The following is a 12657-nucleotide window of genomic DNA, read 5'->3' on the forward strand; positions in this document are numbered from 1 at the left end:
ATTCAGTTCCTGGGGATTTACTAACCACGTCTGCTGGAAGTTTGTTCCAAGCATCTATTACTCTTTCAGTCAAATAATATTTTCTCAAGTTACTTCTAATCTTTCACCCAACCAACCTCAGATTGTGCCCCCTTGTTCTTGTGTTCCCTTTCCTATTAAAAACACTTCCCTCCTGAAACTTATTGAACCCTTTCACATATTTAAATGTTTTGATCCTGTCCCCCCTTTCCCTTCTGTCCTCCAGACTAAACAGATAGAGTTCATGAAGTCTTTCCTGATCAGTTTTATGCTGAAGACCTTCCACCATTTTTTTGCCCGTCTTTGGACCCGTTCAATTTGATCCATCTCTTTTTGTAGGTGAGGTCTCCAGAACTGGACACAGTATTATTCCAAATGGGGTCTCACCAGCACTCTATACAGCGGGATCACAATCTCCCTCCTTCTGCTTGTTATACTTCTAGCTATGCAGTCAAGCATTCTACTTGCTTTCCCTACCGCCTGACCGCATTGTCCACCCATTTGGAGACTGTCAAAAATCACGACCCCTAAATCCTTCTCTTCTGAAGTTTTTGCTAGTTGGGGGAAAGATCGAAAGCAACATGAGAAAATATTATTTTACTGAAAGAGTAGTAGATCCTTGGAACAAACTTCCAGCAGACGTGGTTGACAAATCCACAGTAACTGAATTTAAACATGCCTGGGATAAACACATATCCATCCTGTTCTGTCTGGGTCACTCCAGAAGCCAATACCAACCCAAAAAGAGAAGCCAGACACACTGGTAAAAGGCAAAGGCAGTTTTATAAAATTCAAGAATAACACAGATAACAGAAAATGTCCTTACAAACAGGAAAATGCTGTATCTTCAGATATATCCACGAAGGCAAAAGTTCATGCAGCAATACAGAATTCTTGCTGCCAAGCCAAGGCTGTAGATAGCAGACCTACACCTCCCACGGGTCTTCCAAAGCTGCTGGGCCACAAGCCAGCTGCTGGGCCACAAGAGACGCCGAGAAACAAGACAGGATAACGCAACTCCAAACTGATAACACTCCACATGGCTTCAAGGGCTTGCCTGCCTTTTAAACCCTGCTAAGGAGGACCACACCCAAACCCAGCTGTTCCTAATTCAGTGCTGATAATACTTCTTTAATTGCTCCTTTCTTGGATCTGACCGTCTCTGTCGCATGTCAATGACGGCTTGAGCTTCATCACCTAATGACTCCAAACTACTGGCTGGGGAGAGCCCCCCCCCCCGGGCTCTCATGCTGTTCTCCTTCATCCCATTCCTGATTTTCCTCTCCCCTGTCCGACTGTTCAGCCCCCTCCTCTTCGCTGTCATCCTCCTCTGGGCATGGAGCCAGCAGAGACACAGCCGGTCCCTGAGCAGCCTCATGCTGAACCACAACACATCCTAAGATAAAATACAGAAAATAGTATAAGGGCAGACTAGATGGACCATGAGGTCTTTTTCTGCCGACAGACTTCTATGTTTCTATGTTTCTAACACAGAACTGCCAAGATCAGCCAGGATCTTACAAACCCCATCAAAAGAAAACCAGATTTCAAATTTTAGGTTGATCAGCAGAACACTTGCCTCGTTTTGATCTCAAGGACTCAGGAAGATGATGCTCAACCCATGTTCTACATCATCTTGGCTCCACTGGATCTGTTTAGCTAATCTTTTTGGTTCGGCTTCTTTTTGGCACTTTAATTCAGTACTTTGCTATCCCTTGCTGCTAGAAGAATAATAGATCAGTGACTGCTAGTAAGAGTAATCTTTTTTATTTTGGTGGGCTTTTGCTGCTATAAAAATATATATATATTCCTGTTTCTCACATTTATGGTAGCTCAGATGAAGAGAAAATTCTCTTTGTAGCTTCTAATCTTGTCCCAGATCACCAAAAGAACCAAAGTATTGATTGATTGATTGATTGATTGATTGATTGATTGATTGATTGATTGGTTGGTTGGTTGGTTGGTTGGTTGGTTGATTGGTTGATTGGTTGATTGGATTTGTATGCCGCCACTTCAACTGCTCTTTTCATTGGACCATTAATAGTTGGGTAACTCTATAATTTTCCTTATATATTTTACGTTTGAAGACTAAAATGTTTTATATTTATTTATTTTATTTATTTATTTTGTCCAATACATAATACACAGATATACTTATACTGTACTGCTAGAAAATGTAATGATTGTTAAGGGACAATAAGACACTGATTCTAAGCAGACACACTTGGAGGTAAAACAGGTTTTAATAAGGGCTATGGTTCATCGGAATGTTGTCTTAAATAACGGCACCTTTGAACTCAATCTGATTTTTGTTAGCTCTGTACGTGTATCTGTGTAGTTCTTCTTGGCAACAAGATAATTGTGGCTTACTAGAGCCTCTTTCTGGGATGTTTTTCAACTTCTCAGTCAACAATTGCAATTTCTTGGAGGAATCTATCCAAGTTATATCCAGGAGCAACTGTATATTCGGATCCCTCAAGTGCTTCCATCTGCTATTTTGGCAATCTTATTCCACCCCAACCTCGGTGTTAGCCAAATTGAATTTGATTTCTGAATAAACCTGCATAGTATTTTGTTATGATGAAAAAGACTTTCTCTCAGGTACCGACTTGAAATTCACCTCAATACCCTGCCATTGAATCAAGGCAAAACTACATTTGCTGGTCTTTTACAGATTCCAACCCCACTTGCAATGCTTCAGTTTTGAGTCATTGCCAATCCTCTATCTCCTTTCCAAGGTATTTGATTGACAAAACGAAACAGATTTTATAGGCTGCCTTTGGCAGACTTCCAAGTAGGGGGAAAAAAATATCTCCACGAATGCCAGTAAAGCTAAGAATGACTTCAGGCTGCTTGCCGCATAAGTTGGAGACGAGAAGGAAGCCGCATCAATGATAGAGATGAAAGAAAATATATTTAATTTAATTTAATTTAATTCATCTGATTTATAAGCCGCCCAACTCCTTTTGGATTCTGGGCGGTGAGATTAGAATAGAATAGAATAGAATAGAACAGAACAGAGTAGAGTAGAATAATAGATTAGAGTAGAGTAGAGTAAAGTAGAATAGAACAGAACAGAGTACAGTAGAGTAGAATAATACAGTAGAGTAGAATAGAATAGAATGGAATGGAATAGAATAGAATAGAATAATAATTAGTAGAATAGAGTACAGTAGAGTAGAGTACAGTGGAATGGAATAGAATAGAATAGAATAGAATAATAATTAGTAGAGTAGAGTAGAATAGAGTAGAGTACAGTGGAGTGGAGTGGAGTGGAATGGAATAGAATAGAATAGAATAGAATAATAGAGTATGAGTAGAATGGAATGGAATAAAATAAAATAATAGAGTATTAGTAGAATAGAGTAGAATAGAATAGAATAATAGAGTAGAGTATTAGTAGAATGGAATAGAATAGAATAGAAATAATAGAATAGAACAGAATTCTTTATTGGGCCAAGTGTGATTGGACACACAAGGAATTTGCCCTTGGTGCAGAAGCTCTCAGTGTACATAAAATAATTTGTGAAGAAAAATTATGGCATTATGGTGCCAATGGGAAAAAAGACTTCAGGGCATAAACTGCTGGTATTGTTCCAATTACCTTAAAAAATAATACAGTCCAAATTTTCACACTAAGAGTTTTTTTTTTAAATGACAGAGCACAACATAAACCATTGCAACAATAATCTGGCATTTAATTGAGCATATCCAAGTCTATCTGCTTACCTGCAGCTTTATGAATATACAGCTCCAACCAAGAATATTGTGCCAAAATATTGTCTCTCGGGCTATGCAACAAGCTCCCAGAAGTCTCTAGCTAAGGACTTTCTCCGTATCAACCATTTGGTGCTCCAAATATGTTTAATAAGAATTACATTGATGATAATAATAACATTGCAGCTTTGTGCAAAAAAAAATATATCCCCCAACACCCTAGGCTTTCATCTCAGGTCCACAAATTATATACATATATAAAATAGAGTTATGCAAATATTTCTGTGGCAATGCCTAAACCATGCAATCCTGGACATCTTTTCTTATTCTTTTTCTTAGTCAAATCTTACTCAAAAGCAAGCTTTGCTCCTCAACATAGCTTGTGAAGGAGGAAGAGAAGGAGAAAGAATATATAAGTCCTAAATATAAAGAGTATTGTTCTGTCTCAGTGTCGAGCCCCAATAATCAGATGCACATCAATTGTCTAACTAATAAAAAAGGGTTTAATATTTACAAAAGTCTCAGTCTTGTCAGAGTCTTTTAAGAGTCTTTTCTAAGGGAGAAGCAAATCTAGCAAAGTCTTATCAGTTGGTCAAAATCCCAGAGCGAAGATTAATATGGTAATAATTACCAGGTGAAGGAAGAGTTCCAAGGCGTAGTTCTCAGAAATTAACTGGAAGACCGGAGCTCATTAGCAAAGCTCTTTTGAAACACAAACTGAATTCAATAGTCAAGACAAGATGTTTCCAAAATGAATGACATTGTTCTCTACAACAAAGAGGGGAATGCCTCACCCTTAAATAATGTGAGAGTGTAACCCAATAGCCAGCAGTGCTACTCATGAGTAAATCTCCATTTAACCAACCACTCATGTCTCCTAGATGCCCTATGAACTCTGGCATCGAGAAGAGGCTCCTCCTCTTCTCCGGAATCACTCAGCACAGGAAATGCAAAATCATTCCTCACAGGAAGTGCTGATTCACTCATCCCAGGAAGTGCTGAAGGTCCTGAATGTTTGTTTGTTTGTTTGTTTGTTCATTCATTCATTCATTCATTCATTTATTTATTAGATTTGTATGCCGCCCATCTCCGAGGACTCGGAGCCATTCACAACAGAATGCAATATCACAAATCCAATATATTAAAAACCCATTATTAAAACCATACAACTCAGACAAACCATACACAATATTCATTCTGTAGTCATTCAGTTCCTTGATGGAGGGGCTCTTTGGCACTGGGATGATAGTAGAGCATTTGAAGCAGGAAGGAACATAGCAGATCTCTAGTGATTTGGGAGAAGATGGGGGCCAATTGGTCAGCACAGACTTTTAAGCAAAAAGGAGTTATCTTGTCTGGGCCTGGTACTTTTCCAGGCTTCTGTCTGTGAAATAGATCTGTTGTTCTGACCCTGACCCCTCATCTTCATCACTGTCAATCTCACGTGCCAAGAACAAAGGATGTTTGTGCCATTTTTTCCACACTTTCTGCATCCTCATGATTAGTTGTGCAGGACGTGAGCAAACCATAACTGGTGCAATATTAAAATTACATTGAAATACATACAGGTGAACAACAAATAATCAAAGGTTATATTAACAGATTAATAGACTTGGAAGGGACCTTGCAGGTCATCTAGTCCAACCTTCTGCTCAAATTAGGAGAACCTACATCATTTCTAACAAATGGCAGAAAAAGGTGAAAAATTATCCTTAAGACTGCCGGCTGATTGCTTTTCACTTGTCTATTGAAATAGACAAATATCCCTTTTCAGGAACAGACGATCTATTGATGGTATACAGTTCGTAAACTACAACAAACACAGAATGGAAATAAAATAAATATGTGCAAAAATAGACTTATTGTACATATGACATGTTGACAACCTTGAAGAATCCAAAGCTTTTAAAAAAATGGAATTTTGCCCAAGTAAGAATGGCTTTGCAAGGCTGTATAACTGCAATACTTTAAAAAAAAAAATAGACTTTTTATACAGCGCTAGACATCATTAATTAACCATGGATTCATTATCTGGAAAGAGTTTAGAAATTATTTACACCAGGCTTCGGGCTATGCTTTTAATTGCCATAACATACTGTTGGGCATATCAATACTTCTGGGTGAGACGGATAAGCCAAACATCTAAAATATACATCAAACTTTTTGCGTAAACCTCAGAAATATGGTTTAAAAAAAGAATCTCTCAGACATAAATGCACACAGTCTAAACTCTGCAGGAAGAAGAAAGTTTGTTGAGGATATTATAGACATAATGGGCATTAAGGAATAAACTTAAGGAACAGTAGGAGCCACAATCAAGACAATATTTAGATTTTTTTTTTAAAAAGAACAATCTGAGTTTGGGGCAGAACTTGTAACCTGTGTCTCAAAGAAGAGCCAGGGTGGGGCAGCAGGTAGACTGCTGTACTGCAGGCCACTGAAGCTGACTTGTAGAACTGAAGGTCAGTGGTTCAAATCTTATCACCGGCTCAAGGTTGACTCAGCCTTCCATCCTTCCGAGGTGGGTAAAATGAGGACCTGGATTGTGGGGGCAATTGCCTAGCTCTGTTAAAAAAGTGCTATTGCTAAAATGTTGTAAGCCGCCCTGAGTCTAAGGAGAAGGGCGGCATAAAAATCAAATGAATGAATGAATGAATGAATGAATGAATGAATGAATGAATAAACAAACAAACAAACAAACAAACAAATAAATAAGAGCCTCCATAATTCTCATAAAAATAAGACATGCAAGAATATTTTTTTTTGAAAAACAGTTTTTATTGAAATTTTCCAAGTTAAAAACAAAAAACATAAAAGACAAACATATAAATCACAGAGACATAAAATATAATTATATATTTTAATAAATAATATATATATATATATATAATTATATTCCACTAGTAGAGTTTTACAGCATCAGAATTCTCCTTCTCAATTCTACATTTCCCTAATTATGGTTATTGTTTTATACCTTAAACATTTTTCTTTTATCTTTACCTATTCATTATATACACTATTAACTAATAATTATGCAAGAATCTATTATTGTAAGAGACAGCAAAGGGCTGCAAAAAATTTTACTACCACAATGTGGGTGTGGGTTATTTTGTGGGTGTGGCTTGCTGGCCATGTGATCAGGAGGGAGTGGCTTGACAATCATGTGACTGGTTTAAAGGTGACCGTCTTGACGTCACTCACATCAAGGGTTTGGGTTAGGTTGCCTGGCCTCTCCTCGCCTCAAAAACAATTTCCCCATCTATTTACTATTACCGAACATCCGAAACACATTCTATGTATATATGCCATATGTGTACACACATATTACACACAGGCACACAAAAATATACATTATCTACTATATAAACTGTATCTGTATGTACACACACGCACAGCTCTTCTAAAATTATACACATTCAACCTCATTTACTGCGATAGGAAAAACAGACCCAGAGCCCAGAAGGGAAAAAAAGGGGGGGAAATCACAATTTTTCTACCGGTTCTGCGTACCTCACCAATTTTTTTAACTGACCATACCTATAGGAGCCCATCACTGGACAGACTTTGTTGTTAATCAATATAATATTAGCATTCATGGTTTTAATTAATTAGCTCAGATAGTGATTTGAGGATTTGCTTTATTTCTTCTGCTTTATAAGGCTGATATGTAAGAAAACATCGGCCTCCCTTTATCGCTATGGATCCTGCAAGGATTTTAAATTTTATTTATTTATTTTTATTTATTTATTTATTTTGTCCAATACACAATGAGGGTTTTAGTGGATATATATCTATATACACATAGTAAAAATACATGATGAAGGTTATAGAGGAGATACTCATAGTAAAATATATCTAAGAAAGAATAGAAAAGAAGATATAGTAATAGAACATATCAATGAAAGAATAGAAGAAGAGATATAGGAATAGAAGAAAGGTATAGGAGATATAGGAGAGCAATAGGACAGGGGACGGAAGACACTCTCGTTTACTTGTACTCGCCCCTTACTGACCTCTTAGGAATCTGGATAGGTCAACCGTAGATAATCTAAGGGTAAATTGTTGGGGGTTTGGGGATGACACTATGGAGTCCGGTAATGAGTTCCACGCTTCGGTTACTGAAGTCATATTTTTTACAGTCAAGTTTGGAGCGGTTAATATTAAGTTTAAATCTGTTGTATGCTCTTGTGTTCTTGTGGTTGAAGCTGAAGTAGTCGCCGACAGACAGGACGTTGCAGCATATGATCTTGTGGGCAATACTTAGATCTTGTTTAAGGCGTCTTAGTTCTAAACTTTCTAGGCCCAGGATTGAAAGTCTAGTCTCGTAGGGTCTTCTATTTCGAGTGGAGGAGTGAAGGGCTCTTCTGGTGAAGTATCTTTGGACATTTTCAAGGGTGTTAATGTCTGAGATGCGCTATAGGTTCCAAACAGATGAGCTGTATTCGAGGATGCATCTGGCAAAAGTTTTGTAAGCTCTGGTAAGTAGTGTGAGATTGCCAGAGCAGTAGCTACGTAGGATTAGGTTTACAACTCTTGAAGCCTTCTTGGCTATATTGTTGCAGTGGGCTTTGGCACTTAAGTCTTTTATTATTAGTATACCAAGGTCTTTAACCGAGTGGGGTTAAAGACCTTGGTGTTCATTTGGGGGCAGCCTCCAAGTCTAGATTTGCATCTGGTTCCCATGTAGCCAGTAAGCAAATTAAAACCAGCCAAATATCTTTTCCTGCCTTTCTCTTTACACCAAATCGACAAAAAATATTTTTCACTTTGGCGTCTCCTGAGTCAGCATGACACCTTCAAGTTTCCAAACTCTGCAAGCATCTGTGTATTTTTTGTCCCTTTCTATTTTCGCTTTGCCCACTGCGGTCTTGTAAACACGGCTATTATTAGCCAAAAAAGCTTGAGAATGCTTAAGAAGTTTAGAACGCTTGAGTTATCAAGGACTTGAACAGAAGAAAACGTGGGATTCCACCAGGTATCCAGGAGATATGAGTAATTAATTCAGTCATACAGCTATACATTAAAGTGTATAAAATAGCATTTAATTTAGAAATAGCACAGTCAAGTTAAACAGTTTGGACATGCACATTCAATTAAGTCAATATCTCTCAATACAATAATAATATTACAAGCCTAACTTTGTTTTACATATCAGACATACATTACAGCTTACACGGCTACCTTTGAAAAGTGTTCGGAAACTTCAGATCGTGCAGAATGCAGCTGCGAGAGCAATCATGGGCTTCCCTAAATATGCCCATATCACACCAACACTCCGCAGTCTGCATTGGTTGCCGATCAGTTTCCGGTCACAATTCAAAGTGTTGGTTATGACCTATGAAGCCCTTCATGGCACCGGACCAAATTATCTCTGGGACCACCTTCTGCGGCACGAATCCCAGCGACCAGTTAGGTCCCACAGAGTGGGTCTTCTCCGGGTCCCGTCAACTAAGCAATGTCAGTTGGCGGGGCCCAGGGGAATAGCCTTCTCTGTGGCGGCCCCAACCCTCTAGAACCAACTCCCCCCAGAGATTAGAATAGCCCCCACCCTCCTTGCCTTTTGTAAGCTCCTCAAAACCCAACTCTGCCATCAGGCATGGGGGAATTAAGATAATCTTTCCCCCTAGACTTCTACAATTTATGCATGGCATGTTTGATTGATTTTATAACAAGGGTTATATGCATGGTATGTATGATTGATTTTATAACAAGGGTTTTTAGCTTTTGTAGTATTGGATTTTTACATTCTGTTTTTTGTCACTGTTGTTAGCCGCCCCGAGTCCACGGAGAGGGGTGGCATACAAATCCAATAAATAAAAAATAAATAAAAAATAAAATCCATCAAACTATCACAGAGCTTACTACATCAGTCACAGTGAATCAGCAGAAAAAAACCAGAGAGAGCAGAAAAAGAGAATCATGCTTTCTGGCTTCCTCTTATGGCAATTTGCAGCACTGCCTCTTGAAGCTATAATACTTCAATACAAACAAACATTCATTGCTAGCTTGTTTATACAGGTATATTGCCAACCCAACTGTTATGTATAGAGTACTAACAAAAATAATTCCTCCTGCCCCCAAAAAACAAATACACACATTTGTTCGCATTTTTCAGTACATTAAAGCTGTTCCAAGTTTTGGGTGACTTACCATATTTTTCAGAGTATAAGATGCACCTTTTTCTCCCCTAAAAGAGGGTAGAAATGTTGGTACATCCTATACACCAAATACAGCCAGTTTTGACCTCTCGAAGCCCCATTCCCGCATCTCATTTTTGCGAAAAATGGGCCTGTGCTCTGGGCCTGGACACTTTTCCTTTCCTTTCCTTTCCTCGCCTCTCCTCTCCTTTCTTTGCCTTCTTTTTCCTTTCCTTCATTCCTTTCCCTACCCTTCTTCATCTATTTTTGTCCTGTCCTGTCCTCTCCTGTCCTCTCCTTTCCTTTCCTTTCCCTACCCTTCCCTTCTTCATCCATTTACTTCCTTTCCTTCTTTCCTTTCTCCCTTTCTTCTTCCTTTCCTTTCCTTTCTTTTCTTTTCATTTCCTCTCCTCTCCTCTCTTTCCCTTTCCTTCCCTTCCCTTCCTTCTCTTCTCTTCCCTTCTTTATCCATTTACTTCCTTTCCTTTCCCTTCCTTTCCTTTCCTTCTTTCCCTTCTCCATTTCTTCTCCCTTTCTTTTCCTTTCTTTCTTTTTCCTTTCCTCTCCTCTCCTTCCCTTCCCTTCCCTTCCTTCTCTTCCCTTCCCTTCTTCATCCATTTACTTCCTTTCCTTTCCTTCCTTTCCTTCCTTTCCTTTCCTTTCCTTATTTCCTTTCCCTACCCTTCCCTTCTTCATCCATTTACTTCCTTTCCTTTCTTTCCTTCCTTTCCTTTCCTTATTTCCTTTCCCTACCCTTCCCTTCTTCATCCATTTACTTCCTTTCCTTCCTTCCTTTCCTTCCTTTCCTTTCCTTCTTTCCCTTCTCCATTTCTTCTCCCTTTCTTTTCCTTTCTTTCCTTTTCCTTTCCTCTCCTCTCCTTTCCTCTCCTTCCCTTCCCTTCCTTCTCTTCCCTTCCCTTCTTCATCCATTTACTTCCTTTCCTTTCCTTCCTTTCCTTCCTTTCCTTTCCTTATTTCCTTTCCCTACCCTTCCCTTCTTCATCCATTTACTTCCTTTCCTTTCCTTCCTTTCCTTCCTTTCCTTTCCTTATTTCCTTTCCCTACCCTTCCCTTCCCTTCTTCATCCATTTACTCCCTTCCCTTCTTTCCTTTCCTTTCCTTCTTCCCTTTTCCTTTCACTTTCCTTAGGAAAGGATTAACTAAAAGGATTAATTTAACACACCGTAGTCCTACTCCAACAAGATCTGACAGTGCTAATTCTGAAGACTTGGCAAAGAGCTATTTTCTAAATCATGTCACTTGAACTACCCTACTGTGGCATATTTTTCTAAAGGGACTTGGCGATTCTTATTCACAAATTATAGCATTGCTTTCAGCCTGACAGCACTGACAGGGAAAATAATTTTATGGGTAGGGTGAATCCATAAAAGATGTTTGCAAAATAGCTCGGCTCTGTTAATTCACTTTTCAAAGCAAAGAGTAACAGTAGAAGGTTGATATATAAACACAGCCAAACCCCAAGGATTGATGTCCCTTTAGCTGTGTTGACTCTTATAAGTAATTGAAGTACACTGTATTTTGAAACGCATAACTTCTGTCAGTCTGGATTCCGGCATTCTGACAGATCATAGGCATGCAATATCAAGAACCTCTTGGAGTGTTATTGTGGCTCCTTCACAGCTTGTAGATTGGAAAAGACGGGTATAACTTTTGTGCTTATCCCATCTTTCTCCAGCTGGTGTTGTGAATGATCCTTGACCAACTCTGGTAATGACAGATTCTGAGGAGGGTGAGCCAGGCCCATCTTGATACCCTAAGCCAGAGGTTTTGCCAGCTGATGCAGAGAATGGGAGTGGGGGAGAAATAGACCTGGATGAACCTGAAAGACCACCAGAGATGGCAGATATGCCAATGACAGTAGAGTCTGACTTAGAAGAGGGGGAGGAAGAAGACCATGAGCCTTTGCTAGATGCCCACTTTAGAAGACTAAGAAAAGGCAAGAATACTTGTGTGGGAAAAGGAAGTAGTCTGTAGTTTGTTAACGCTAGGGAATTGTTGACCACTCCCCAGTAAAGGGCTACCAAAATTTTTACTACCACCTTGTGGGCGTTGCTTATCTCCGGAGGTCCTGGTTCCAGAGGGTCGGGGCCGCCACAGAGAAGGCTTTTCCCCTGGGTCCCATCAGACGACATTGTTTAGTTGACGGGACCCAAAGAAGGCCAACTCTGTGGGACTTAACTGGGCGCTGGGATTTGTGCGGCAGAAGGCGGACCCGGATGTATTCTGGTCCGATGCCATGAAGGGTCATAACCAACATTTTGAATTGTGACCGGAAACCGATCGGCAACCAATGCAGACTGCGGAGTGTTGGTGTAACATGGGCATATTTGGGGAAGCCCATGATTGCTCTCGCAGCTGCATTCTGCACGATCTGAAGTTTCCGAACAGTTTTCAAATGTAGCTAATGCAATCTTCAATGCGCCAATTCTTTACCTTCTGATATAACAAGGACGAAGATGACACAAGATCCCGTCCTTTGAAAGAGTCTTCCCGGAGAAAATCAAAAATAGAATAGGTGGCCCACATTCTTCTAAGCTGTCCTCTTGATCAGCAAGTTGAGAGCTGAAATATTCCTGCTCTCGGGAAGAGATTGGAGGGATATCTACTGCTGTGAGTGCTCCTTGTCCAGCTCAGGTCATGTCAGATTCTGAGGAGGATGAGCCAGGCCCCTCTGGATACCCTGGGCCAGGATGTTTGCCAGATGAAGCAGAAAGTGAGAGTGAGGGAGAAAGTGACCGGAGTGAACGTGAGGAACTACTAGAGG

Source organism: Erythrolamprus reginae, chromosome 7 (assembly GCF_031021105.1).
Source record: "Erythrolamprus reginae isolate rEryReg1 chromosome 7, rEryReg1.hap1, whole genome shotgun sequence".
NCBI classification, from domain to species: domain Eukaryota; kingdom Metazoa; phylum Chordata; class Lepidosauria; order Squamata; family Dipsadidae; genus Erythrolamprus; species Erythrolamprus reginae.